The sequence below is a fragment of the Vicugna pacos genome, chromosome 17 (assembly GCF_048564905.1).
Source record: "Vicugna pacos chromosome 17, VicPac4, whole genome shotgun sequence".
Classification (NCBI taxonomy): Eukaryota; Metazoa; Chordata; class Mammalia; order Artiodactyla; family Camelidae; genus Vicugna; species Vicugna pacos.
The window spans coordinates 16,177,948-16,203,495 of NC_133003.1; the positions used below are offsets into that span (position 1 = coordinate 16,177,948).

General features: G+C 39.1%; 1 protein-coding gene and 1 long non-coding RNA gene across 5 annotated transcripts in view; one reads left to right on the top strand and one right to left on the bottom strand.

The window, feature by feature from the left end:
• The window catches only part of ULK4 (unc-51 like kinase 4), a 427,885-nt gene that overhangs the window by 235,483 nt on the left and 166,854 nt on the right, over nt 1-25,548 (bottom strand). The gene's annotated exons all lie outside the window — the stretch shown is intronic.
• LOC140686560 (uncharacterized) lies at nt 4,846-7,021 on the top strand. Its single transcript, XR_012060387.1, has 3 exons — nt 4,846-5,100; nt 6,286-6,742; nt 6,943-7,021. It is a non-coding gene; the product is annotated as an uncharacterized lncRNA (long non-coding RNA).

A 25,548-nucleotide genomic window follows, 5' to 3' on the forward strand; every position in this document is an offset into this window, starting at 1 on the left:
TACTAGATACTACTTACCTCTGTCACTATAATGTAAAAACAGGCATAAATAATTTTATTTACAAAATTTACAATATAATTCTATTTACAAAAACAGGCAGTGTCCCATATTTGGCCCACAAGCTATAACCTGCTGATCCTGCTTCAGTTAAAAAAAAAAATCAGATTCCTTAACTTTATCAGAATTTACTTTGTAGGATAAACTACAACACTTAAGGCAAGCACGTTGCTTTCATTGTAGGTATGTGCTGTTTGTCTATTTCAGAGAAAATGCCAGGCGTATAGAAAGGAAATTTATCATCTGGCCTCCCTGGAGCTTGTCTGTCTATGATAACACATTGATAAAAGAAAAGCTATGAGACTAGCCAAAAAAAGATCACAGTGTTTTACAAATATCTGTTAAAGGAAATTATGATACAGAGAGATTTCCGAAAGACTGAAGCACTTAGCAAGCCCTACCTCAGTATCTAGCAAAAAATAAACGGGATGTTTTCTGTAGTCTCTATATATTAGAGGGACAAGATTTTGACTACAAATATTTAATTCGTTTGCATTCTCTCACTTTCCTGGGCTACTGAAGGCTAAGATATGAGGGTGGAGCTCCCTAGACCTGCCTGGACAGGATGGGAAATGCATAGACTCAAGACCAAGCACAACTTTAAGCTAGCACATACTTAATTATCTTCCTCAACTTCCAAGACATTGACAGTATTACTTCCTAAATTGGTCTTTTTATGACATAGGTTGAAAGAGCCAAGCACATACATCTTTGAGATGACCTAGCAACCAAAGCCAAGAAAGTCACAGGGACACGGGTACCACTACTTCCCCATGGTACCTAAACATTATAGCTCCCCCATCACAGCTCACCCCAACATTCAAACTCAGAAGCAGCCACTTACAATACCAGACTTTTCATAACAATATCTTAAAATGTATTCTATTACTAACCTATGACTACATAAATGACCTTAAATCATTCTTTATAATTGCAGCTAGTTCTTCTCTGGGTCTCTGCATGATGAGCAGGCTGGCCTGGACTACCTCTTAAGTATTTCTCTCTCTCTCTTTTTTTTTTTTCCTTCTTTTTTTCAATAAGAATCTCCTTTAACTTTAAATTCTAACACTTTGGTACTTACATTCTTCTGAACACAGTCAATCGTAACAATTTTGTTCTTTGATTTAACTAACACATAATTTAAAGCCACATCTGGTAAAAAAAAAAAAAAAAAGAAACTCAAGGTAAAATCACCTCTGATGCAAAAAAAAAAAAAAATTTTTTTTCTGTGACATTTTCTGTGACTCGTGAACTAACCTTAAATGTAATTCCCAAAGAACTCTAAAGCACACATAGTATTATTGTTTCGTGGCATTTTTATTTCACTTATAGGTCTGTATATGGGTAGTGACATAAAATGCTTTTTTTTTAACTGCAAGTTGTAGATAAACCATCTGAAATCCACAGATTTTAGATTGTTTGGGAGACCACAGTCATTTGTCTTCAATATGTTCTTAAATTTTTATATTTAAAAATCAACCTGTTTACTTTAAGAGTCTCCCCTCATACCACCACAGGTCTAGTTAGAGGCCCCCATTCTCAAACCATCACACCCTTGATGTGCGCTGAGTGATCTGGTACCCTGGAGAGCAGGTCCAGGGCTCAGGTCCCTGTAGACCAGTGAGGACCAGGCTTACCTCTAAACAAATTTTCAGGGAATTGATAAAGTAGCAAGTCTTCAATCATCATAGCAGACTTCGGAAAATCATGAGGCAAAACGCTACCTTATTTGGGGCTCTGTTGTGGTTGGCCCCCCCTTATTTAAATGACCAGTATCATTTTACTACATAAGACAGTTATTTCCTAACTCTAAAAGAATGAGATTTCTATGGTTTATGAACAGGCTGAAGGATAGTAAAAGTTAAAAGACATATCTGAATTTTTTAAAACCAAAAACAAAGTAGAGATCTTTTTGAAATTATCCCAAATCTTCAAAGGATTGTGAAGATATTACCTGCATTACAGTACACTTTTCTTCCTTTGTGTTAGCCATGTAAGCATACTGTGTTTAAGTAATTTCGTATGATTACACTGAAATATACTGCCCTTTCAAAATTCCGTTACTAGGACTACTTTACCTTTGGTTTTCTTTTTTGGGGGGGGGGGTTCTTGTTCCTTTAAGCAGTGTAATTTAATGATTAGATTGTGTGTGGTGAAAGGCTTATATAATTAAAAGAGGTGCTATTTAAATTAGAAGATTTTGAATGAATTTAGGAAAAGCTTTAGGCTACATTACTTCAAATTCTAATTCCCTCCTATTCTTAAAGTAAATGTTGCCACTGATGTTGAGAACTTTTTTTACTTTACTGATATATTATTTTATTTATTGATAAAATTTTTAATGTATCTATTGATGCTTGGTAAGTCATTTAAAATATATATTTAAATTCTGATAAATAGTTGAGATTTATCTGTGGAAGCTATTACACAAATTTATAAGATTTTATCATAAAATATGCTATGAATACTATAAGAATTTAAATGTATACTCTAAATAATAGGTCAACACCTTTGATATAAGAAAGAACAATTGCTTTTGAGGTAAAGTTATCAGTGGTGACTTAGGGAATCATGGTGACCTTGGTTTTCTCTTTTCTGACACAATTATATTTCATATATTTTGAAAATAGCACTAAATATAAAGTAAGTCTAGCAATATTTAGATACAAAAGACTAGTTACAACTTAGGAAAATCTGGAACAGGGTGATCATTCTACTTCTGTTCAGAGAGCTACAGCAATAGGTTAGGCTGAGTTTCTAACCATTATTTACATTTTTGTAAACTTTCCTTTGAAATTTAAAACACAGGAAAAGATGCAGGGAGAGGATATCCGCCAGCTCTCTGCTCAGTTTCTCAAGACAAAGAAAGCGGTCCCCAACAGTGACAAAGCAGGCCTATGGAGATAGACATGAGGGTCCATCCAGGGGGCTGCACTGTCTTGGATTTCCTTCCTGGCTTGAAGTTTTTAATCTATCCATGGGGTAAAGACAACACACAAAGAAGGGCTAGAAGTCTAGAGCCATAGTCTCTGTTGACTGACCCTGTCCATCAGGGACCCTGTCTTCCCCAAAGGGCTTTCCACCCACCATCTCCACATTTCTGGAACCCATCCTGTCACAGGAGACCACACGTAGTACTTTTCTTAGAAACTATCTCAATTTAGGATTAGTACTACTGAACCCCAACTATGGGCTAATCTTAAGCTCAAATTTCATGTGCTAAAGCTCAGAGTTAAACAGATTAAGAGATACATAACCAAATATAAAAACAAAAATCAACTTCTATCCAAGGTATCTGCACAGGACATACGGGATGAGACATGGGGAAAAGCTATGAGCCTAGACTACTGAGAAAAGGTGTCCATGAGCCTTGAAGACAGGGGACTGGCCAGTTACACCATGTGGAGGAAACAGGTGTGCCTACACAGAGGGTGGTGAGAAGTGACGCAGTCTAACTAGTAAAGGGACAATGTGACAGACGGAGCAGAATGATGTAGCCTTGACTGTCATGCTAAGGTTGGTTTTCACCCAGAAGTACAGGAAGCCTCTGATGGATTTTAAGCAGAAGAATGACACAGGTGGATTTGCTATTCAAATTCTGATCTGACAGCAGTAGGAAAACTGAACTGGTGAAGAAGTGTCATCTAGAACACTACTGCTCAAAACGTAGCCCACAGACCAGAGCCAGCCTGCAAACAGCCACAAATCACTGACAAGAAAACGACAAAAATGAAAAGATTAAGTTTATATCTGCCGGATCTAAAGACAAAAAAAAAGCTGGCAGTTCAAAAATATGGCCCCACCCAAATATGATGACAGACTATTTTTACAGTGTCAAAGGACCTGTCCACAAGACACTTACAGTGGAGAAACCTGTCAGGGACCACCTTAACCCAATGAGCATGCTTCACGTCACCAGGAATAAGACATCATGACATCTCGTTCACCCTGATATCAATGCACTAAGGAGGGCACATCCTCAATTCTCAGGTACTCTGGGCAAAAATGCATAACCTCAATCTAATCATGAGTAAATGTTAGGCAAGCCTGAGGGGAATCTTACAAAAATAATAACCTGGTCACTTCAAAAGTGTTACATCATGAAAGACAAGGGGTGAGTGAACACTGTCCCAGACTGGAGTAGATGAAAGAGACATGAAAGCCAAATGTACTGCAGAATCTGGTATTAGACCCTGGACCAGAAAAAAGACATTACTGGGTAATCTGGCATAACTGGAGTAAGATCTGCAGATCAGTGAATACTATTATATCAATGTTAATTTCCTGCTTTTGATAACTGTTCTATGGCTCCATAAGATGTCAACATTAGTGGATGCTGGGTGAAGAGCATATTAAAATTCTTTGTCCTATTTTTGCAAATTTTCTGTAAGGCCAAAATTATTTCAAAATGTAAAGTTTTTTTTTTTTAATGACTCCCAAATTCTTTGAGTCTCCTCTCTTTGAGAAGTGGAGTCTGCGTTCTCCCTTCTTGAATCTGGGCAGGTTTGTGCTGCTTTGACCAACAGAGTAGCATGGGAGTGACCCTATGTGATTTCTGCTTATATTCTGTGCATCTTTTTTTAAATTTAGCTTCCATAGCATTTTATAAAAATGTTTATTTGGGTTACCTGTTGCTGTATAACAAACCAACCCTAAACGCTGAATGTAATGTCATAAAGCAGTAACTACTTTATGACATGCATGGATTCTACAGATGGTTAATCTGGAGAGGGCACAGTGGACATGGCTTGTCTTTGTCCCTGATGTTGAGGCCTCAGCTGGGAAGACACAAAGTCTGGGGTTGACAGAACAGCTTGGGGGCTGTAACTGAAGGCTTCTTTTTCACATGTCTGGTATCTGGACTCAGATGATTCAAGGATCACCCAGTACACTGCCCTCTCCATGTGGCTTGGCCTCTCACAGCATGGCAGCTGGGAGCCAAGGAGGAGTATTCCTAAAGAACCAAACACAAGCTGCGTGGCCTTTTCTCCTTGTCCATGGCCCCCTCCATCTCCAAAACCAGCAATGGAGAATCTCCTCCAGGTAGCATCCTTCTCAAGCTTCAAATCTCTGTGATGTCCCTGTCTCTGATCTCTAGACCAAATTTAAATGGCCCATTCAGATAATCTCTGTATTTTAAGGTCAACTAGTTCGGGACTTTAATGACATCTGTAATATCCCTTCACAGCAGCACAAAATCAGTGTTTAATTGAATAAGGTGTGTATACACCAGAGGCTGGGAGTCTTGAAGGTCATCTTAAAATTCTGCCACTACAGACCTGAACTTGACCCCTACCCCAATTCCATCTTACCCCTGCCTTCTTTTTTTTTTTAATAATTCATATTTGATTCTTTGAATAGGCTGCTTCTGGCCAACTTGTGTACAAATTCAAAATAGATGGTGGACATTTGGTAGCTTTCCAACAATGCTGGTTAGGAGTTACAGATTTCTCATTTGTTCATGACGGAGCACTAGACTACAAAGCTTTTTTGTTTCTTATGACTTACATAATTTACCAGTCTAGTGGACGAACAACAGTCATTTTAAATGAAAGGCCTCTAACATTGAGCTGAATTTCAAATTACTGGTTCAGTGTATCAGCCTCAAAAGGAAATGGTTTCATAATGTTTAGTTATGGCATGATATTATGTCTATGCTGAAAGCAAGAATATTTGTAATGTTTCTCACTGAGATGTTTGCCCTTGCGTGCAATCCTTGCTAATCCTCTTGCAGAGAACTTAGAAGTCTTACAGGTAAAGGTACACATATAAAGACATTTTTCACACAAAAAAGGGGGGGTAGGCAATATTAAGATTTTAGCAGCTATTGCACAGAGAATTTTAGATCTGGTCATTTTACAAAGATCTACAGAATCCTTCTTATAAGCAGGCATTATACTTCTTCCCTGAGAAAATTTGAACCCCAGTGGTCACAATACATACACAATATAAAAATAACTTAATCCAAGTTATAAAGTCAACTGCTTCATTTGCTGAGAAAGTGTTAGAATTAAGTTAGCATCCAAGGCTATACCAGAATGTGTCTCTGATGTACAAAAATTGCCCACTGCCTAAAATAGCATGAAAAAGATATGAGTTTCAGTAAGAGGAACACTGGTTAGGTAAAAAGCAACTGTTTTCCAATAGAAAGGAGATTTTCGGGGAAAACAGAAGATCTTTATGGTACATTAGCAACTCTGCAAAATTCTTTTCTTCCTACTACCTCAGCAGATGCCCAATACAGCCCTGTGACAATCCACACCTGTTGAATGAATCAAGGCAACAGTGTTTCTATGACAGCAAGTATAGAAGGTGAGAAGGAAAAGCTGCAGTCAAGAGGATCCCCATGCAGTGTATGGACTCACTAACAAGACATCTATGATTCCTTCTAATTCCAGGCACTGTGGTGTACCTGGGAGTCCTATTTGGTCCACGGCTTTACACAAACTGTCCCCGCACATGTAACAATGCTCTCATTAACCAGCCAAGGGCTTTGTGCCCCATCTCCCCATCACCTGCGTGGTGCTTACTGTTCTGCCTGGGTCCTGAGCCTGCAACCTCTATCTTTCTGAACCCCATGGTTCTGCTCTGGCTTCCTTTCTTGAACAATTCTTTCCATCTTCGGCACTCATTGCAAGTCCCAACTCTGTATTGGTCCCATACCTCCACAATATTGAAACCACAGGTAAGAAAGAAGCATGCTCATCCTTGTGCCAGAGTGGGGAGGGGAGTGAACAGAAAGAAATGCTATCAGCAAAATAAAGGACTGGCAGGGACATAAGGTTCCTAAGAGGACCACTAGACCTGCAGCCAGCATTTCATTTATTTGAATACTTAAAAACAGCAATTGTATATGAGATATCTTTAAATTTCTTTTAATTTTAGTGAACTGCTTATTTTCTATGGTCCCCTCCTGTTGGCAAAATGCAAGAGGTCTTTGTTTTGGAATCCACTTGAAGTCAGGGTAAGATTTCTCCCTTTCTCATTTGCGCAATTTTACTAAGTGCCTATTGTTACTGAGTACAGTGCATTGAGCTAAGAGCTATATCAAGTATTTTAAGTGCTAGGACAGATGTCCATAAAGCATACAGAAGGGACAAAAGAAATAGTCTCTTCTATCCGAGGTGCAGAGTAAACATGGACTGCACAATTACTACCTGGAACACATGGTTCCCAGAGCTAGCTGAGAGGCCTGTCAAAGAGAAACCACAGGAGATGATGATGATGATGGAGGAGAAGGAGGAGAGGAAGGAGGAGGAGAAGAGGGAGGAGGGGAGAGAGAGGAGGGGAAGGAGGGAGAGGAGGGGGAAGAAGGAAGGAGAAGAATTCCTTTTCTTTTCAGATACGAAATTGAGGCACAAGGTAATGTTCAAGTAACAAGAAGTAGGGCTGAGACAGAAACCCCAGCCACTTAGCTCAATGTCCTCACTGCAGAGTAAGTACTGCTGGAGCTGAACCTTGACAGAGGGATCGACAAGCAGTGGATGGAGAGAAGGGCTGGAAGGGAGGACAGCTAAGAATGAGTTGTGTCCTGGACAAAGGGAACAGCATGAAAAAAAGCAAAAAGGGGGTGGCACATTAAGGACAGAGAAAAGCCGAGCTTATTGCATAAGTGGAAGAGGTAAAGAGAAGGTAGCAAAAGATTCGGCTGGAGGAATAGCCAGGGCAGGTCACAAAAGATCTTATTTGCCATACTTAGGAGGCTGAACTTATTTGATAAACTCTGGCCAGCAGGCCAAACCCTGCCGCCTGCCAATATCTGTGTGGCCCACAAGCTAAGGATAGTTGTTATGTTTCAAAATGGATGGAGAAAAAAATCAAAAGCAGCACATTTCATGATATATGAAAATTGCATGAAATTCAAATTTCAGCTTCCATAAATAAAGTTTTATTGGCATGCAGCCACACTCATTTATTTACATACTGTCTCTGGCTGCTCTCACACAACAGTGGTGGAGTTGAGTAGCTGCAAAAGAGACCACATGGCCTGCAAATCCTAAAATATTTACTATTTGGCCTTTTATAGAAAGAGTTTGCTGAGTTAGCACATGCCGCTGCTCCAGGTGACTGGGGGCCACTAAGGGAAGGATTAGGCAAAATGATGTTATTAAGCAGCTTTACATTTTCACAGTGATCATTCAGGCTACAGTGAGAGGGTTGACTGAACACAAACAGGACTGGGGAGAAGAAGGGCAGTCCGCTGCCAGTGACCACTCTCAAGGTAAGAGGTACAAGAACCAAAGCAGGAGTAAAGGGGAAAAGACAAAGATGAGAGAGGTTGTATCAACAGGATTTGAAAATCTATTGGATGAAGGAGAGAGAGAGGAGGAAAGAAATATAGAATACTGTTGAAAATGTAGTAGCAAAGGCCCTGCACTGGACTTCAGAGATCCTGACAAGAAAATTAAAGTCTGAGTTTTATTTGGCAAAGCATGGTCAAGAAAATGTCACAATCCATCACTGTAGTTGATTCATGTATAGTAAACAGTGTAAATATTATATATATTCATTATGTAAATAATTGAGCAAAAAATTAAAATTGCAACTGTGAAGAAAAAAAAAATAATGACTCCATGTACTCGATTTGCCCTCCCTGGAGGCCACCACCATGACATCCACCAGAACAACACACATCACAGCCAGCGATCTCATTTATTGGCGCTCCCGAGCGATAATGCACTGTGCTGAGGGCTGCACCTCTTACTTAACCCTGACCTTGAGGTCTGAAGGAGCAACCTTATTCTACAAAGAAGGAAACTCACAATGAACCTTACCCAAAGTACACACTAATTTCAGAACTCATGATTTTAACTGCTGTAGGATACTACAGTAAGATAACACATGGGGAAAAGGCAAGTTTGGACCAGAAGACATGTCCCGTTTGGAAAGAGGCGAGAGAAGTGAGCTGAGGACAGAAACCCATAGAACACTGACAATTTAAAGAGTGCAGGAAAAAGAAAATCTGGATGTCTCAATGTTCCCATGATGCAGGAAGCAAGGCGGTCAATGGGAGTGGAATGGAGAAGAGTCAAAAACAACAGTGCAACACTCAGTTCAACCTCCTTGATGTTCAGATCTTAGGTTCAGTCCCAGTTCTTTTAAGTTGCACTTTCATTACACTGAGTAATTTTAGTATCCCCAAGCTCATGTCAGGAGGTATTTCTAAGATCAATCCATGATCTGATGGTAACAGACAAAAATAGAGAGTGATGATCAACTTGAAACCACTGAAGCAAAGGCCAACTTGCTGACCATGTAAGATGGGTTACAGCCTGTCATTCATGTTATATCTTTTGATAAGAACCACCAGCCTGTGTGTGTGTGGGCACGTGCTTAACAAATGTATGGGTTTGTCTTGATTATAGAAAATTACTAAAAAGCCACACTAATTGTATATAACTGTATCAAATTTCTATAAAATATATAAATACAAAGGCACAAAATGTAATTTATGTTTGGGAAAAATAGCAAAACATTATAAATAAAATATTACAATCCCAGCACTCGAAGAAAATCAACAAATTTTGATGTATTAGTCCTTGTTTTTCTATTCATCTAGGACATAGGATTAACCCCATCTTTAAAATAACAGCTACCATTTCCTGTGTACTCTGTGTTACCTGGACAGCCAGGACTCATTTAATGACTAATAATCACAGTTGAGTCCATTTTATGGAGTAAAATATTGACGCTTAAGACTAGTGAACCCATTTGCTCATAGTCATTCACAAAGCCAACAATGCATCTGGCATTAGAAGTGGAATCTGCCTATTTTAACAGAATGTTAGGTATATCATATCACAATATGAGGTGAAAGAATTCAAATCATACTACATATATTGGGATTTTTTTAACATATTAAAAACATTCCCCATGCCATTACACATTCAATTAAAAAGTGAGTTCTTATCCCCACATACTTTTCTAACCTACGTTGTATTTAACTTGTCCTCTATTGATGGCCCTCTGTTTTCTACTTTTTACGAGTATTCATTAGAACAAAACCAAATGTAGTGGGGGGTTAAGGGATTGCATCAAATAAGTTCAAATCCTCATTCCATCTTCCGAGCCCTGGGCTTCTGGGGAAGTGAATAAACTCCAAGTGTCACTTTCTTCACATGTGATGTTCCTGCCTATTTCACTTCCTGATGGTGAAGGACAAATAAGCTTGAGCCTGGGAAGCATCCTGCACTGTCTGGTACACAGAAAGCTGTCCGTGAAGACAGACACTATCTGTCTTTACCATTATTGTTGCTGTTGTTTTAAATAACATTTCAGTGGGCATTCTTGTATATAAATATTTGTGTATATCTTTTACTATTTTCTTAGAATAAATTCCTTGAAGTGTAATCAAAGGGTACATTTAAGGGTTAATACATCCTAGCAGTCTCCCTGTCACAAAAGATGTACTAATACATGGAAATGAATGTTTCACTAGGCTCTCAACAAGCGCTATTTAAAAAAAAAATTCAACCAATTTGATGTTGTTATTATCTTAGTGGAATTTTCTTTGATTCCTAAAATGAGGGAGACTCTATTCCATGTTTATTGTTAGGAACAGGCTTTTGAAGGTCTCTGTCGATTTTCCCTTTGGGCTTACTATTTTTTAGAATTTCAGGATACCTAATGAAGTCTGTCCCTAAAAGCTGACCAATGTTTACTTTATCAACAGTTGGTTTCAGCAGGATTTACGACTCCAAGAAGAGAAAAGAGACACTGTACACCCAAAACAGTGCACTCTGAGTGTATACAAGATATCTCTGAGGCATTTACCTCCTTGAAGAACCACGGTTAGTCTCTTCCACTGCCTGGGTTTTTCTCCTGTTATATGTGCTATGGCAAAGAATGCTAAGTGATAACACATGTTCAAGATGGTGATAAAAACGTGCCAAGGAAGCCGCAGAACATTATTCAAAACTCAGACCACTGTTTAGTCTGGCAGCTCTCATGGTCTTTAATTACATGACAAAAGCCCTGTCTGTACAGCCAACACTGTAATATATTCTGACCAGTAACTGTCATCACACAGAATCAGGAGACTTGATATGGAAGACGGTTTGGTGCTGAGACATGAGAACTGAACTGGGAGTCTGTGCTTTATGCTTCACGTTCCATTCCGTGCGGTTGGGTTTCACTCTGTGCTACAAAGCTGACTGACAGTGACAGGTGTATGTGATGTATTCAGACAATGCCCGGCTTCACCAAGAGTAGATTAACAACAACAAAAAGGAGTCTGCAGCATAAGCATTTACCAATTCTAAAATGGTAAATTACCGTGGTCCATCACCAAAAGAAAGTGCACACATGACAGCAGAAATATGATGCTTAAGTTTGCCAAATATCATGAAGGGACTAATTCTTTCAGACTTTAGAAGGTACATCGATCATATCAAGAGAATGTGTTTCACTGTTAATTCTACAGTTAGGATACCATGACAGTTTTGCTGGCTGTAATAACCAAGTCAATAAAGGTTTCTAAATGAACCATGATTCGTAAAGAGACTCAATAACTGTATAAACACAAAGTATAAGGGCACCACAGAAATGCTTCATTGCCAAACAATGTTATCTTTTTCCATTTGCCACTGTTTTCAGTGCTGCACATTTAAACATGAGCAGGAATTTAAAAAAAATTGTTTTCCAATTATAAAACAACTAAAAGGCATTAACTGATGAGTCAAAACTCAAAGATGCTGCTAAGAAAAGTTGGAAACCCCTACCAAGCAAAAATAAATAAATATATCAGTTAAAATAAACATATCATGCATTAATATTCTGGTCCAAAGCAAATGGTTCAACTAGCATCTTGACACATTCCTTAGGGAACCAATTAAATAAAGATGTTAATCTGATGTTAAATAAACAAATAATTTAAAGAATAATCCTTTTAAATCCTGAAGATAATGATGCCTCTGGTGGCTGGATAAAGAAACAGAGAACTATTTATTATGATAAAGGATAAGGCAGGCTGCTTTGAGGGTACCCCCTGCGTGTATATGAGAAACCAAGTGTTCCACCGAAGGGTACCACTGTTTGGATAGCAATGGCTTATGAAAGCTTGTGAGAGGTTGGGTTTACCAATGCCCATGGGCACTGGCACTCTCTGGAACTGTTCATGGGGAAGGTCTCATTGCTGCTGAAACATAGGCCTCTTGTAGCTTTCACGTCCTTGCTGAACTGTCTAGAAAAGCTCACTGTGGACTCGCACACACACAACTCTCTGCACAAACCCCAGAGAAAGGTTCCTCTATGCAAAGGACTCATTTCCTAATGATGACTGGTGAACTGAGGAGCCTGCCACTGAACTAAGTCCAATGTTTAACTACTCGGGAGGCCTCGAATGCAGCCCAAGAATTCACATTACACTCTGGTAGCCAGGCTAGACCTCCTGCACTAAAAGCACTTGGATATGCAAGCACTACCTCCACGATGCTTTCATGTCATCTCCACCATGACCTTGGAGTCTTGTGGCGCAGTCCCTGGCTCCATCTATGGGTCCGGGAAGCCCAAGGCTCCTGACAGTGAGGAGGTGACCGGAGACCTCTAGGCTGCACACACTGCCCACCACTCAGGGGCTCTGTCAGGCTGCACCAAGAAAGACACAGAGAATCACAGGCCCAAAGTGTTTCTCAAAAGCCTAAGTCTGAACAAAAAATGAGCAGGTGAAAAAATATGGCCAACGGTGTAGTACACCTGATATTTAAAAAACATTCTATCGATAGATATGTTTCTAGATAGAAAAAATCTATTCTAGATAGAAGACCAGGCTAAAAACCACCTCTAAGCAAGGTTTCCCAGAGGACTGAGTTCTGCCCTATCTGACACAGCTAAAAATAAACAGTAATTCTGAACATGCTTAAGCACTTTATTAGGGAAATATAACACATTTTCCACAGGGAAAATAATTATGTCTTAATAAAAATTTTAAAGGCAAGTATAAAAAGAGGGACTCATAAAAATGACCACAATCACAGTAATACTTACCATTTTACTGTCAACGTTAAAGCAGGCAACAAAGGATAGTTAACATATGATATACTGGTTTTACAAATATTCTAAAAACAGAAAAACATAATATAGTTTCCAATTATCCAAGTAAGAATTCAATATCATGACCTCTCAATTCATTGACCTCATCACTTCCAAATTCTTTTCTAATCCCCCACCCTGATGAAGCACCCAGTTTCTAGACAGTTTTATGACTACTACTTGCACCATTTCAGACATCTCACTTCCAAGCATCCCAAAGGCAGAGCACCACTTCCTGATCTTCCAGTCCAATTACCTCTGTGCATGTGCACTGGATTCTAACACTTCTCCCTTAGGGAGCACTGCAGAGACTACCCCCTAGAAGGCAAGGCTATCAGTCTTCGAGGCTACTCCTCATCACTGACTTCATCAGTTTCACCCTTCCTATGAGATCAAGGGTTGAGAAACTCTTCCAGTAGAGGGCCAGAAGTAAATACTTTCGGCTTTGCAGGCCATGTGGTCTCTTTCAAAACTACTCAGCTCTACCACTGTAGCACAAAAACAGCCACAGACAATAAATAAATGAATCGGGGAGGCTGTGTTTGGATAGTATTTTATTTACAAGAGCAGGTCGACTGGACTTGGCCCATAGGCAGCAATTTACCAACCTCTGCACTAGATCATTCTGGTCAACATAGAACCATCACTAAAATATTAAGAACAAACAAAAGAAAAACTGTGTTGACTCCATATCTCCCTCCAACTCCCCATTTTCCAGCTCTCCTTTGCAGGAAAATTCTGCTGAAGAGTTACTGATGTTGCCTGCCTCCAACTCATTACTCCCTTCTCAATGAACTCCACCAGGCATTTGCCCCTGCCTGCCACTGAAACTAATTCCTGAGAAATTAGTCCTGTTGCCAAGTCTAATGGTAGTTCTCCATCCTCTTCTTACTGAAGCTCTCAGCAGCATCAGACACTATTATTATTCCTCTCTGAAAGTCCTGAAAAACCACAGGGCTCCTTCTTTAATCATGAAGTTAGGATTAACACAGCTCAACTCCCTGACATCCAATCTCATATGTCACCCTCCCAAAGAAGCTCTGACCACCCTCTCAAAACCAGCTGACCCCAGCCCATCACTCTCCATGCTCCAATCCTGCTTTACTGTTTGGTCCACTGCTTATATCACTAACTGAAACTGGGGGAGGGGGGAGAGTGTTATGGATTTCTATATGTTTATTATCCCCATCATTCATAAACTTCATGAAAATCAGGACCCTGTGTGTTTTGTCCAGCTCAGTGAAAACAACTAGTTGCCGGGTGACTCAGTGAACAAATATGTAATATTAACTTTTCTTGTAAGTAGAGCTGATTTTGCTCTGAAGTTCCATAATTCTATGATGGAAATCAATCACAAAACTTCAGAAGACATTGTAAAGAAGGGAAAAGAAGTAAACGAATTTTCCTGTGAGTAAGCAGGAACTCCTTCAGGAGAAAATGTTGTGCAGCATTCTGTGAAAAGTCTCTGAACATCTATTTAAATACAAAAGCAAGGAACTGTGAATTATTATTGACTGTAGCCCCCAAATACCAGAGACCGCTCTGACCAAAGGCTTCAACTAAATGCTGGCTTCCCACATGACAGGTGAGTAGTTCGAGCTTAGGCACCATGAGACCAAAGGGACATCAGCATGTAGGGCTCTTGGCCAGTCCCTGGCCGCTACCCTATGAGGAAAGCTGTCACTGGAGTCGTGCAAGTCAGAGGAGGATAAATGAAATGAGTTAAGCCTCCAGCACATACAGCTGCTATGAGAATATGGATTCAAAAGGTTAAGTTGTTTCTAACGACAGAGATGAACAATCTCAATGGACCCAAATAACCCCCAGACAATAAGGACAGGCAATGAGACGTCTACTGGGTCACCAAGAACTTAGTGGAAATATCTGTGATGGTAAACAAAATAATGGAAGAAAACAGGCAGAGGTATTCCTACCAACCGTACCAGGAAACACTCACATAAAGAGGTTTTTATTTCGTGAAAAGATAAGACATCAAAACAGATTTGGATCAACTACTATTGATCCTCCTCACAGGTCACCAAGGAAAACAGAATGCCTTGAATAATACTCCTCGGGTCTTAGATTGGTGCCCTTTCATAATTCTATCAGAATCAGAATACTGGGATGGACAGTGAGAGTTAATTTAATATTTACTCCATGAGTGCTTAGGTAAAGACTTCGTGGGCTCCTGTAGGAGAAAGGATGATCGGTTATATCGTAATTAACATAATGAGGAAGCATTTCAACCCTGTGGTTTGACTCATGATCAGAGCAGGTTCAAATCCTAGGAGAACAAGGGAAGGAGAGGCTGAACCAGGAAAGAAGTTCATACTACTAACCAGAATTCTACCAGAAGTTGCCTCAATGTTAAAAAAATAAAATAAAATAAAATAAAATCAAGTAAAGAAGGAGGAGCACCAGAACCTAACGAGGATGGCAAAGGGAAACAGAGGAGAATCGCACATGTGCTTTTACCAGAGCTGCACAACCCTGATGATGACCATGCTGAGGAATGGGACCAATGGGACCATTCTTCAAAGTAAATGTGACCAAAAAAAAAAAACCTTAAAACAGACTTTGAAGTCCATAGAGATATTCATGTGGGTTTCTTTAAAAAAAAAAAAAAAGTGCCTTGGCTGGGTAGTACAAAGAACAATGGACCAGGAGGTCCAGAGACAAAATGGAATCTTCTTCAAAGTGACTTGGGTCTAGGGCACACAATTCAAGCTGGGGCCTCACTTCCCTCATGTATAAAACGAGGACATTGGCCTAGGATACTAATCATGTCTTTTCATTCTGTATTTTTGATTCTTTGATATCTCAAGACCTTGCTAACTCCGGAGAGAAGGCCCCTCCCAGGACTAGCTGGGTCCCAGAGAGAGCAAACTCCTCTCCTTTAGCTTGCCTTACCCATGCAGACCCACCAAACCCCCACCCACCTCCTTTATGGGATTCCTGAACTCCAGGCCACTCTTCCCCTGGCTAATCACCCCAGGGCCAGATATCAGATCACTAGAGATAAACCCCACACCCCAGAGCCCAGAGTAATTACTCAAACTAGCCAATCCTGAGCCTGCTCACCCATTCCTTCACTTGTGAAAACAAAGGCTCCTGCCCACACACTCCACTCACTCCACTCACTTGCTCTGCCTCCAGACTGACTGTGGTACTTCTCCACGTGGCTGCTCGTGATGCCCCGAGTGTGTCCATCCACTCTCATGGGACCTGTGAGTATAACAAACTGTCTCTTCAAGGGCAGTCATCTCATCTGTCGAGCTCACTATACAAGAATAATTTTTTCCAAAACATACGTTTTAGAACACTCAGATGAACTGCCAAGTCCCACACAGCTCTTATTTCCTAATATTTCCATGTTCACATGAATAACGACAAAAAAGTTCCATTCCTTCAGTTGAGGGGTCAGGAAATATTTTCTAGAAAGTGCTACAAACTATACATTCTAGCCTTTGCCAGACACAAGGTCTCTGTGCCTTGTATTCTGTGTGTGTTTGTAAGTTGTACAACTCATTTAAAAAGTTACATAAAAATGTAAACACCACTCTTACTTTGCAGGTTGAAGGAAAACAGGCTGCAAGTTAGCTGGCCCTGGGCCCCAGTTTGCACATCTCTGCTTTAGACAACAAGGCAAAGTCTACATATTAGGATGCCTTGTGAAACAAAGGCTTTATTGAATCCCTGCTCAGATTTACCACTGTTTTATAGTCCACAACTGGGGAACCACTACTTTTAAAGGTGAGCAATAAACTCTAAGTGGTTTCCCTGTAAATGTCACAGCAAAAAACAGTAATCTGCAACCATCCACTTCTGAACCAGAAATAGCTGCGAAGTATTCATGTAACCATGAATTTACATTGGTGTTGAAAGAAAACAATGAGAAAAAAATCACTTTGTTTAAAGAACCATCCTGTATAGAGTCCAGGGGTCACAAACTCAACAGGGTCACAAATCAAAAAGTCATTTACAAGGAAAGCATATGGACATTCTAACATACTTAGTACACTCTGGATTTCTCTAGAATCAGACAATATAAAATAAACACATCTGCCCGTAAAATTTTCCTTAAGAATGGCAGGTGTTATTTTACTAACAGTTTCCATAAAAAACAGTTAACAGTGGGAGATTGATCAAGATGACAGACTAGGAGGATGTGGAACATCCTACAAACACTTCAAAAATACATCAACGGGGGATGGGGGCAGGTACAGCTTGGTGGCAGAGTGCATGCTTTGCATGCAAAAGGTCCTGGTGTTCAATGCCCAGTACCTCCACTTAAAATAAAAAGATACCTCTACATGAGGAACAATTTTTACTGAAAACTAAGTGGAAACTGGCAAAAAGACTCCTGTACAACCAAGGCTATGAAAAAGATCCAGACATAACTGGGTAAGAAGGGAAGAAATGTGATCAGGTCGGTACCTGCGCTACTGGGAGGAAACTCAGAAGAGGGAGATGACAGGGGTGGAAACTCACTCCAGGCCTGGGGAGTGAGTGGTCTGAGCCACAGACTGGATGCCCCAGTACTAGGGTCCTACACAGGGCAGAGGAGCTCCCCTGACTGGCTGGAAGGCCACTGAGACAGACAGGAGGACCACGGGAAGCCTGAATTCCAGTTGCCCTGGAGGCAGTGTGGAGAGTGCAGACCAGACTGACTAGAGGATGTCAGTTTTCCCACGGCCACTTCAGAACGCATTCAAGGCCTAGTGGAGCAGACACTCCAGCCCCGCTTACTCCATGCTGCAGCTCAGAACTGGATCTAGGGCTGCCATGACCAGGAAAAAGCTCAGCCGAGGGACACAGAGGCAAATCACCCCAGGGTGGTGTCTGAATGGGGCAGCAGCAGCACTGTTGGCATATACTTGAGCAGAAACTCAGAGGCAGCCCAGAACTCTGACAGCGGCTGGTCCACCACACCCAGATATATGTAAAGGGTTCATGTGGACCCCACCTGCCCCACAGCATAGCTCCACAATAGAGTGGGGGTGGCAGAGACAGGGAAAATGACTGGCCGTTAGGCACAAACAGGAATTGGACCCGAGGCTGCCTCTGAGCAGAAAGAGAAACAATTGCTGGTGCTTCCACAGGCAGTGACAGACTGGACCTCTGTCTGTGGCCAACATGAGCCAAGAGCCCCCATGGGACCCCTTGCTTCAGCACTGCCCCATTCTGGGGCAAGCGTCGCAGTGCTAGGAGCAAGAAAGGCACACACTTAAAGGGAAAAGAGCCAGCCTGAGCCTGATCATCAGGCTTCTGCTCCAGCAACTTGCAATGAGACCCTACCTTTGACAGAGCGGTAATGGCCACTGAGCAGAGGGGATGTCCCACCTCACACCTGGCATCAAGTCTAGCCCCTCCATCTCCAGCTCTGCCCTCTACCAAGAAGACAGCTGCCAGCGTACCCTGAGGAAATAACTTTACTTAAGTTACTTGACTTGCGTGCACGTCAAATCCAGACCTCCATGAAAGGCAGTGGTCACACATGGTCTGCACACAGACATTCCCACATAAGGACAACACATCAAGATGGCAAGTCATAAATGTTTCACCTAAATTCATAGAGACAGAATAAGTTAAGCAAAATGAAAAGGCAGAGAAATTGATCTCAACTGAAAGAGCAAAAGAAAACACCTGAAAAAATAAATAATGAAACAGAAACAATTACCAGATAAAAATTCAAAGTGTTGGCAATAAAAATGTTAACAGGATTAAGGAAAAGAATAGATGAACAATCTAAGAATTTTAACAAAGAATTAGAAAATGTAAAAACGACCCAATCACAATTGAAGAATAAAGTAACTTAAGTAAAAAACACTAGAAGTGATACAGAAGAAGGTATAAGTGATTACACATTCTTTTTAAGTGCACATGTAAACACAGTCCAGTTATAGATCACACGATAGGGCACAAAATAAGTCTCAAAAAATTTAAGAAGACAGAATTATATCAAGCATTTTCCCCAACCACAAGGGTATTACAGAAAGAAAAATGGGGAAAGTATAAACATGTGCAGAGTAAATAACATGCTACCAAAAAAATGGGCTAAAGAAAAAAATAAAGAGGAAATCAGAAAATACCGTGAGACAAAAATATGCAACTTTATAAAATCTATGGGATGCAGCAAAAGCAGTTCTAAGAAGGAAATTTATAGCAATACAGGCCTTCCTCAAGAAACAAGAAAAATAACAACTGATACCACAGAGATACAAAAAAATCTTAAGAGGATACTACTGTTATATGCCAACAAATGGACAACCTAGAACAGACAAATTTCTAAAAACATACAACCTGACAATCCTGAATCATGAAGAAACAGACAATCTGAACAAACCAATCACTACTAGTATAACTTTGTAATAACAAAATTTGTAATAACAAATTTGTAATAACAAATTCTCAGCAAACAAAAGTCCAGGACCAGACAGCTTCACTGGGGAATTCTAGTAAACATATTAAGAAGACACAGTATCTATCCTCCTCAAATTATTCCAAAAAATTTAAGAGTACAGAACACTCCCAAATTCATTTCATAAGGCCACCATTGCCTTGACATCAAAACCAAAGACACTTTATAGACCAATAACTTTGATGAATATAGATGCAAATATCTCAAATAAAATATTAGCAAATCAAATCCAAAATCCAATAGGTTAAAATAAAAAATCAGACACCATGATCAAGTGGGATTTATTCCAGGGGTGCAAGGATGGTTCAAAATTTGCAAACCAATTAGTGTGATGCACCATGTTAACAAAAGAAAGGATAAAAATCACACAACTGTTTCAACAGACAAAAAAGCATTCGACAAAATTTAACATCTATTCATAATAAAAACTCTCATCAAAGTGGGTACAGATGGAACATACCTCCACATAATAAAGGCCATTTATGACATGCCCACAACTAACATATTCAGCGGTAAAAAGCTGAAAGCCTTTCCACTAAATTCAGTAACAAGACAAAGATGCCCATTCTTACCACTTCTATTTAACATAGCATTGGAAGTCCTAGCCACAGCAATCACACAAGAAATAAAAGGCATCCAAACTAGTAGGGAAGAAGTAAAACTGTCACTATTTGCAGTAGACATGACATGATATATAGAAAACCCTACTAAAGTTTCCATCAAAAAAACTACTAGAATAAATGAAGTCAGTAAAGTTTCAAGATACAAGATTATTACACAGAAATCTGTTGCCTTTCTATACACTAATAATGAACTACCAGAAGGCAAAAGCAAAAAAAAAAAAATTCTGTTTCAAACCATATCAAAAAATTTAGAATACCTAGGAATAACCTTAACCACAGAGGTCAAAGACTTATACTCTAAAAACTATAAAACACTGATGAAGGAAACTGAAGATAATACAAAGAAATGGAAAGATATTCAGTGTTCATGGATTGGAAGAATTAATAGTTAAAATTGCCATACTACCCAAAGCAATCTATATATATAATGCAATCCCCATCGAATACCCATGACATTTTTAACAGAACTAGCACAACTAATCCTAAAATTCATATGGAACCACAAAGATCCCAAATTGCCAAAGCAATCTTGCAAAAAAAGAAAAAAGCTGGAGGTATCACCCTCCCTGACTTCAGACTACACAACACAACCTCAGTAATCAAAACAGCATTGGACTGGCACGAAAACAGACACACAGATCAATGGAATGGAACAGAGAGCCCAGAAATAAACCCACTTATCTATGGTTAATTAATCCACAACAAAGGAGGCAAGAATATACAATGGGGAAAAGGCAATCTCTTCAATAAGTGTTGATGGGAAAACTGACAGCTATATGTAAAAGAATGAAATTAGAACATTTTCTCACACCACAAATAAAAATAAACTCAAAAAGGATTATAGACCTAAATGTTAAGACTGGAAACCATAAACTCCCAGGAGAAAACACAGTCAGAACACTGTTTGATATAAATCATAGCAGTATTTTTTTTGGATCCATTTCCTACAGCAACAGAAATAAAAGGAAAAATAAACAAACGGGATCTAATTAAACTGAAAAGCTTTTGCACTGCAAAGGAAACCACTGACAAAATGAAAAGACAATCTATGGAATGGGAGAAAATATTTGCAAATGATATGAGTGAAAATGGATTAACATCCAAAATATATAAATAGCTCATACAACTCAGTATAAAAAGAATTAAAAATGGGCAAAATACCCAAATAGACATTTTTCCAAAGACAACATACAGATGTCTAACAAGCACATGAAAAGATGCTCAATATCACTATTAGAGAAATGCAAATCAAAACCACAATGAATAACAGTCATCAAGACAGCATGGTATTGGTACCAAAACAGACATATGGACCAATGGAACAGAATAGAGAGCCCAGAAATGAACCCACAAACCTTTGGTCAACTAATCTTCGACAAAGGAGGCAAGAATATACAATGGAATAAACACAGTCTCTTCAGCAAATGGTGTTGGGAAAACTGGACAGCAGCATGTAAAACAATGAAGCTAGAACACACCCTTACACCATATACAAAAATCAACTCAAAATGGATTAAAGACTTAAACATAAGACAAGATACAATAAACCTCCTAGAGGAAAACATAGGCAAAACATTATCTGACATACATTTCAAAAATTGTCTCCTAGAAGAAATAAAAGCAAGAATAAACAAATGGGACCTAATGAAACTTACAAGCTTCTGCACAGCAAAGGAAACCAGACATAAAACAAGAAGAAAACCTACGGAATGGGAGAAAATTTTTGCCAGTGAAACCAACAAAGGCTTGATCTCCAAAATATATAAGCAGCTCATACGACTCAATAAGAAAAAAATAAACAACCCAATCCAAAAATGGGCAGAAGACCTAAACAAGCAATTCTCCAAGGAAGACATACAAATGATCAAAAAGCACATGAAAAAATGCTCAATATCACTAATTATCAGAGAAATGCAAATCAAAACTACAATGAGGTATCACCTCACACCAGTCAGAATGGCCATCATTCAAAAATCCACAAATGACAAATGCTGGAGAGGCTGTGGAGAAAGGGGAACCCTCCTACACTGCTGGTGGGAATGCAGTTTGGTGCAGCCACTATGGAAAACAGTGTGCAGATTCCTCAATAGATTAGGAATAGACTTACCATATGACCCAGGAATCCCACTCCTGGGCTTGTATCCAGAAGGAAATCTACTTCAGGATGACACCTGCACCCCAATGTTCATAGCAGCACTATTTACAATAGCCAAAACATGGAAACAGCCTAAATGTCCATCAACAGGTGACTGGATAAAGAAGATGTGGTATATTTATACAATGGAATACTACTCAGCCATAAAAACTGACAACATAATGCCATTTGCAGCAACATGGATGCTCCTAGAGAATGTCATTCTAAGTGAAGTAAGCCAGAAAGAGAAAGAAAAATACCATATGAGATCACTCATATGTGGAATCTAAAGACTCATGGACAGAGAATACAGACTTGTGGTTACCAGGGGGGTAGAGGGTGGGAAGGGATAGACTGGGATTTCAAAATTGTAGACTAGATAAACAAGATTACACTGTATAGCACAGGGAAATATATACAAAATGTTATGATAAATCACAGAGAAAAAAATGTGACAATGAGTGTGAATATGTCCATGAATGACTGAAAAATTGTGCTGAACACTGGAATTTGACACAACATTGTAAAATGATTATAAATCAATAAAAAATGTTAAAAAAAATAATAATACTTCAAAAATAAACAAACAAACTCATAGAACAAGAAAAAAAAAACCACAATGAATACCAAAACCAGGCAAAGACCCTACCAAAAAAGAGAATTATAGGCCAATATCACTGATGGACATAGATGCAAAAATCCCCACCAAAATATTAGCAAATAGAATCCAACAGCACATAAAAAAGATTATACATCATGATCAGGTGGGGTTCATCCCAGGGACACAAGGGTGGTTCAACATATGCAAATCAATCAATGTAATACATCACATCAACAAGAGAAAGGACAAAAACCACACGATCAGCTCAATAGATGCAGAAAAAGCATTTGATAAAATTCAACACCCACTTATGATAAAAACTCTCACCAAAGTGGGTATAGAGGGAACATATCTCAACATCATAAAAGCTATATATGACAAACCTACAGCCAGCATAGTACTCAACGGTGAAAAACTCAAAAGTTTCCCACTAAAATCTGGGACAAGACAACGATGCCCACTATCACCACTCCTATTCAACATAGTCTTCGAAGTCCTAGCCACAGTAATCAATCAAGAGAGAGAAATAAAAGGGATCCAAATTGGAAAAGAAGAGGTAAAAGTGTCAGTATATGCCGATGACATGTTACCATATATAGAAAACCCTAAAAGGTCCACACAAAAACTACTAGAGCTGATTGAAGAATTCAGCAAGGTAGAGGTTACAAGATTAACGTTCAAAAATCAGTTGCATTTCTTTACACTAACGATGAATCAACAGAAAAAGAAAATAAGGAAACAATCCCCTTTAAAATAGCACCCAAAGTAATAAAATACCTAGGAATAAATCTAACCAAGGAGGCGAAAGAATTATACAGAGAAAACTATAAACCACTGATGAAGGAAATTAAAGACGACTTAAAAAAATGGAAAGATATCCCATGCTCCTGGATTGGAAGAATCAATATTGTTAAAATGGTCACACTGCCCGAGGCAATCTACAGATTTAATGCAATCCCTATCAAATTAGCCAGGACATATTTCACAGAACTAGAACAAATCATAATAAAATTTATATGGAACCACAAAAGACCTAGAATTGCCAAAGCATTACTGAAGAAAAAGAAAGAGGCTGGAGGAATAACTCTCCCAGACTTCAGACAATACTACCGAGCTACAGTGATCAAGACAGCATGGTACTGGCACAAAAACAGACATATAGACTAATGGAACAGAACAGAGAGCCAGAAATGAACCCACAAACTTTTGGTTAATTGATCTTCGACAAAGGAGGCAAGAACACACAATGGAATAAAGACGGTCTCTTCAGCAAATGGTGTTGGGAAAACTGGACAGCAGCATGTAAAGCAATGAAGCTAGAACACTCCCTTACACCATACACAAAAGTCAACTCAAAATGGATCAAAGACTTAAACATAAGACAAGATACAGTAAACCTCCTAGAAGAAAATACAGGCAAAACATTATCTGACGTACATCTCAAAAATGTTCTCCTAGAACAGTCTACTCAAGTAATAGAAATAAAAGAATAAACAAATGGGACCTAATGAAACTTACAAGTTTCTGCACAGCAAAGGAAACCATAAGTAAAACAAAAAGACAACCTATGGAATGGGAGAAAATTTTTGCAAACGAAACCAACAAAGACTTGATCTGCAGAATATATAAGCAGCTCATATGACTTAATAAGAAAAAAACAAACAACCCAATCCAAAAATGGGCAAAATACCTAAACAAGCAATTCTCCAAGGAAGACATACAATTGAAAAAATGTTCAATATCACTAATTATCAGAGAAATGCAAATCAAAACTACGATGACGTAAAACCTCACACCAGTCAGAATGGCCATCATTTAAAAATCCACAAATGACAAATGCTGGAGAGGTTGTGGAGAAAAGGGAACCCTCCTACACTGCTGGTGGGAATGTAGTTTGGTGCAGCCACTGTGGAAAACAGTATGGAGACCCAGGAATCCCACTCCTGGGCATATATCCAGAAGGAATCCTACTTCAGGATGACACTTGCACCCCAGTGTTCATAGCAGCACTATTTACAATAGCCAAGACATGGAGACAGCCTAACTGTCCATCAACAGATGACTGGATAAAGAAGATGTGGTATATTTATACAATGGACTACTATTCAGCCATAAAAACCAACAACATAATGCCATTTGCAGCAACATGGATGCTCCTGGAGAATGTCATTCTAAGTGAAGTAAGCCAGAAAGAGAAAGAAAAATACCATATGAGATTGCTCATATGTGGAATCTAAAATAAAAACAAACAAACAAACAAAACATAAATACAAAACAGAAACAGACTCATAGACATAGACTACAAACTTGTGGTTGCCAAGGGAGTGGGAGGTGGAAAGGGATAGACTGGGAATTCAAAATGTAGAATAGATAAACAAGATTATACTGTACAGCACAGGGAAATATATACAAGATCTAATGATAGCTCACAGAGAAATACATGTGACAATGAATATACATATGTTCATGTATAATTGAAAAATTGTGCTCTACACTGGAATTTGACACAACATTGTAAAATGATTATAAATCAATAAAAAATGTTAAAAAAAAAACCCACAATGAGTTATTACCACACATCTGTCAGAATGACTATCATCAAAAAGTCTACAAATAACAAATGTTGGCAAGGAAGTGGGAAAAAGGGAACCCTTGTACACTATAGCTAGGAATGTAAATTGGT